The sequence below is a fragment of the Natrix helvetica genome, assembly GCF_964273705.1.
Source record: "Natrix helvetica genome assembly, chromosome: 3".
Classification (NCBI taxonomy): domain Eukaryota; kingdom Metazoa; phylum Chordata; class Lepidosauria; order Squamata; family Natricidae; genus Natrix; species Natrix helvetica.
This window is the reverse complement of record NC_138549.1, coordinates 119,881,343-119,887,342: the sequence shown is the minus strand read 5'-3', so window position 1 is coordinate 119,887,342 and position 6,000 is coordinate 119,881,343.

The following is a 6,000-nucleotide window of genomic DNA, read 5'->3' as shown; positions in this document are numbered from 1 at the left end:
AAGTGGTAAAGCATAAAGGAACTAAAAACCGCTATGAATAAGCCAGCACATTAATACGTATTTCCTATAAGGGAGTGGGGAGTGGCAGAGAAATATTAAACATCACCCATAATGTTACTGACTTCTGGTCTTAAACCTATGAGTTATTTTTATGCTTTAAACCTATGACTTATTTTTATCATTACGGTATATCTAGAGTTGCTGGCTGGGGATTTCTGAGATTTGAAGTTTAAACATCTTAAAGTTGCTAATATAGAGAAACACTGATGAACGTAATAATTCTTTTCAGTGCAGTGGTTTTCTTACATGCATTTATTCTTCAGAATTGCCAGTTAGTAAAAAAAGGGAAGCTGACAGAAACGAAGTTTCCCTCAGGTATTACAGTTGGCTGCTTTTTTTTGAGGAGGGGTAGGGGACTGTAGCCATCATGTCAATAGGTACAAAGAGGGTACCATTCCCATAGGGAAGCCTTGTCCCAATTATCAAAATACTGCCTCATCAGATTGGTCAGTTGCAAAAAGACTCCTGCCTGCCTCATCAGATTGACCAGATAGATCAGTAACACATGGACTCGGCTCTAAGAGGGAATATACTGAAAATGGATACACCCCCACACTCCATTTCTAGCCTCTACTGCCAGGATCTACTGTGAGTAGCTATATTTCAAAAGTCTACAATTGATACAAACTCAAGGTAAACCGCTCCAAACTTGATTTCAGAAAATAGGACTTCAGCAACAGAATGGTCAATGCCTGGAATGCATTACCTGACTATATGGTTTCTTCCCCAAACCACCATAACTTTAACCTTAGATTGTCTACTGTCAACCTCACCCCATTCCTAAGAGGTCTGTAAAGGGCACGCATAAGCGCACCAAAGTGCTTAACGTCCCTGTCCTGCTGTCCCCACTTATTTATATCCATTTCCTGTATTCATAATCATGTGTACACTTATATCTGTTATCTTATACATGCTTGACAAGTAATAAATAAATAAATAAATAAATTATTGGACACACTGAAAAGGAGGAGGAGGAGGAGGAGGAGGAGGAGGAGGAGGAGGAGGAGGAGGAGGAGGGAGTTGTCAGAATTCGGAACTACAGGGGAAGCTGCTGTTTATGACAAACATGCTGGACAGTCTGAGATTTGGCTAGTTCTTTATTAGCAAAAGAATTTTGGGGAAAGCCTAAGAGTGACTAAAGATAATGAGGGTACTTTTTTATTTCAAATAATTGATGAAAGAGCCTTTCTGAATAATCATAATTTGAACACTTGTTAAGGAGAGGACTTTTATTTTCTTATTCAAAGCTGCATTGTGCCTATTTAAGACAAAGACATGCTTCACAATAAAGCTCTCTTTCTATTTTTCAACGTTTTGTTGAAAAAAATTTTTTTTTTTACTAAACCGTGACCAACGGAAATAGGCTCCAGTTGAAACATGATACAACCGCATTTGGTTCCTCATATTTTCTTCTTGTTTTCTTTTTGTGAAATTGATGCTAGCGATTTCACGGTGATATCGTGGTGGGTATCATAGCGTAAGAGGGTTTATTCTCAGTATAAAGACAATGCAGATGATCAAAAGTGTTTAATGTTCTTCAGTGATGTCTTGATTGGGACTTAAAACCAAGTGACAGACAGTAAATGCAGAACTTCCCAAATTATTATTTTTCTCTCTCAGCACAGTTTGCTATTTGCTACAGTGACTTTTTTCAGTAAACAGAATCTTTCCGGTGAAATAGTTGAGAATAGTGGTAGTGCAGTGGTTAGAATGCAATACAGGCAGTTCTCAACTTACAACACTTCACTTAGGGACCATTCAAAGTTACAACTGCACTGAAAAAAGTGACCTAGGTCCATTTTTCACTCTTATGACCATTGCAGCATCCCTATGCTCACGTGATTTACTTTTGGATGCTTGACAACTGACTCACTTTTATGACGGTTGCAGTGTCCTGGGGTCATATGAACATCTTTTGCGACCTTCTGACAAGCAAAGTCAACGGAGAAATCAGATTCACTTAACAACCTGGTGACTAATTTAAATACTGCAGTGATTCATTTAAGAAATGTGGCAAGAAAAAATGTAAAATCGGGCAAAACTCACTTAACAAATCTTTCACTTAGCAACATAAATTTTGGGCTCAATTGTGGTCATAAGTTGAGGACTAGCTGTATTGTAGGCTAACTCACTGCTCACTGCCAGGAGTTTGAATCTTATCAGGCTCAAGGTTGACTAAGCCTTCTATCCTTCCGAGGTCGGTAACATGAGGACCCAGATTGTGAGGTGCAATATGCTGACATTGGTAAACTGCTCAGATAATCCTGTAAAGCACTATGAAATGGTATATAAGTCTAAGTGACATTGCTATATGTACTGTATGTGAAGGCAGATAAGCCAGTAATTCTTCAGTATGCATGTGTGTGTGTGTGTGTGTGTGTGTGTATGTATGTGTACATAGGGGGGAAGTATGATCATAAAGTGTTGATGCTTAAAACAACATACAGTATATTTTCAACAAGTGCATATAGAAGTCCTGAAAACATTGTACAACTATTTTCAATCACTGTTAGAGATTCTCACATTTTCCCTGAAAAAAATGTTTTGTGATTCAGGATTCAACTAAAGAATGATGCAATTTTGCCTCCGATATTTTCCCCATAAATATTGGCAGGTATAATGAAATGCTGATGCTCCTACAGAAAAAATTAAGGGTGGGAAAAATTAATAATATTGGTTGTGCATTTTGTGTGAAAGATTAGAAAAACTTTATTTTGATTCTTATAATTCGTGTTGGATGTCTGCTATAATTCTGAAAAGGTACCAAAAATATAAGAGCCTGGGAAGATTCTTAATATTTGAAGTAGCTTTAAATGCTGTTCCATATTTCATACAGTATTAATGAGCCCACCCCACCACATTTCCAAAAATGGGAGGTACTAAGAAGTTGTTTAGGATCTGAGAACAAAAACAAGCATATAGTTTCACGGCAAAGGTATATAAATGGTTTGCTTTCTTTCTAGAAAATATTGCTTCATCATAAGGAATCTATGATCCAAATGCTGCCATGTGGACCTTAATTATATTAAGTTGTTCGTATTTTAGAAGAAAGGTGATATGGCTGTCTTATTCCTTAGGAAGGCCTTCAGAAGTGAGATCAATGCTTGTTTATAGGTTTCACTGCATTATAAAGAAGCTGGATCTTGATGGACCATCTATAAAACTATGTTGAAAAAGAGAACTCTTTAAATGATCTTGTTGAATATAAAGCAAATATTCACAATCAATAAACAAGGACTGAGGGCAGCAGATTCTTTTCGAATATTTTCTAATATTCTACTATAGAAGATAATTATCTTCATGTGGCATTCATGCAGACCTTCATAAATATGAATTGCCTTAAGAATAGTTAAGAATTTATCCCAAATGGTAAGATACCAGTTACTGGATAACTGAAGTAACCAGCACTGTCTTATTATCCTAATTTCCCCCTCCCCTTTCATTCAAATTCTCAGAGACAGCTTGGACGGATTCCTACACGTTGCTTGGCAGCTTCCTTCCTTCCTAGGGCTGAGAGAAAGTGACTGGATCAAAGTCTCCCAGATGGCTTTGTATCCAATGAAGGACTAAAATTCACAATCTCCCTGTTAGATATTAACATATATCGTGGCAAGTCTCCTCTCTGGTCCGCTGCTACAGCGGGAAACAGGTATCGTTCTGATTGGTCGAGGGGCGTACCCGATCCCTATAAAAGGGGAACCCTCCGACCACAGAGCAAGCTGGATCACTACTACTATTAATAAAGAGCTGTTAAGTCACTTCGTGTCCGCAGTCTGTTCTCTCGTTGCCCAGATCCAACATTGGCGACGAGGATGGGATCGAGAGGCAGATAGGACGAAGAACGCTACTCCAGAATCTCCGGATTTGATCCAGCCCAGGAATTCGGCAGAAATTCCGGCAGCCATCTTGGTCACTGCAGCGCGGCAAATTCAAACGAGAGAAGATGGCAATGCACACTCCCCCCGCTCCATTCGACCCAGCGAACGACGAGTGGGAAGCCTTCATGATTCGATTCGAGTGTTTTCTCGAAGCGAACGAATACACAGGGATCACTGACGCCCGGAAGAAAAACATCTTCCTCGGCTACTGCGGGAAAGAAGTCTTCAACACGGCCAGAGACCTCACCGCGCCTACTCCGATACAGGCAGTATCATGGACGGCATTGCAACAGGCTCTACAGACCCATTACGCGCCAAAACCTTCCCGCCATGTTTGCCGCAAGGAATTCAACACGCGGAACCAGAAAGCGGGAGAATCAATCAATCAATATGTTGCAGCCCTGCGTAAAGCAGCAACTCACTGCGAGTTCAGGGATCTGGACGAGCATATCTTAGCGCAGCTTATCTGTGGGTTAAGAGACATTTCACTACAAAAGAAGCTGTTGGCAAACCCGAATTTAACCCTACAGATAGCTCTAAACGAAGCAAGAGCGTCAGAGTCAGCGGAGAAATCATCGGTAACCATACAACGCGGTTTCAGCGTAAACCAGCCAGTACCAAGGCAAACCAGAGTTCACTATGAGGACACAAGCCCCGACTACGAGGATCCCGAGTTCGAGGACAGTCACCTGATGCGGAGCAGTCACTTGAGGCCTGGGGGGAGACCCAGATTCCGTTTGCCGCCCTGCGCAAGTTGCGGAGGGAATCACCCCAGGTCTACCTGTAGGTTCAGGAACGTTGTTTGTTCGCACTGCAACAAACTTGGGCACATCGCACGAGTGTGCCGGAGCGAAGTCCCTGCCTCACGGCAGCCACCCATGTACCGCCAACAGAAGCCCAACCCAGGGGCTTGGCGAAATCAAAAAGGGCGCCCAGAGAGAAATCCACAAGTGTTTACCCAGAGAGAAAATTCCCAAAGAGCTGAGCGAGCGTATCCCCAGAGAGATTACACACAAGGAGCTGAGCGAGCGTATTCCCAGAGAGACTACACACAAAGAGCTGAGAGAGCGTTCTATCAAGACGCTCAACGAGAGTATTTTCAGGATACAGATGCTGAGATAGAGTTGACCCAGAGAGAGGAATTGCGAACGTATCTCACAACAATAAGCCAGGTCCGCACCAAGCGGCCTAAAAAGCTGAAAGTCACAGTCCTCTTGGAGGGCTCACCTTGCGAGCTGGAAGTTGACACAGGATCGTCCCTGACGATCATTTCATGGGCATCCATGAAACAGGCTATCCCTAGCCTCAAAAAGAGCCAACTACGCGCTCCAGACATCCTGCTACGAGACTACCAGGGGAACCGAGTCCCCATCGTGGGCCAAGGCACGTTCCAGATCCGTTTCAAGGACATCGTAGCCCAGCTGCCCGTGACCATCGCCAGCGCACCATTACAAAACCTCCTAGGACTGGATTGGTTTGAATCCTTGGAGCTAGAAGTCACCGGAATCAACGCCGTGGAAAACAGCAGCGCTGAGCAGATTTTTAAGGAGTTCGAGGATGTGTTCAGCCCCGGTCTTGGTAAGTATGTGGGTAAACCGATCTCATTCAATTTAGACCCCAAAGTGGCGCCAATCCGACTTAAACCGAGACGAGTGCCTTTTGCACTCCGCCCAAAAATAGATAAGGAAATAGATAAGTTAGTGGAGCAAGGAATCCTTGAGCCGGTGGATCACGCGCGCTGGGAAACGCCCATTGTGACCCCAGTCAAACCAGACGGATCAGTCCGCATCTGCGCGGACTATAAATGCACAATTAATGTCGCGCTACAACAAAGCGCATATCCTGTGCCTGTAGTACAGCACTTATTGCACTCGTTGGGGCCAGGAAAGGTATTTGCTAAATTAGACATGGCACAAGCTTACCAGCAGCTGCCCGTAGATAGCGCCACAGCGGAGGCCCAAACTATAGTGACGCATAGAGGAGCATTCAAATGCAACCGGCTACAATTCGGTGTGAGTATTGCTCCAGGATTGTTCCAGAGCGTCATGGAACGGCTTTTGCA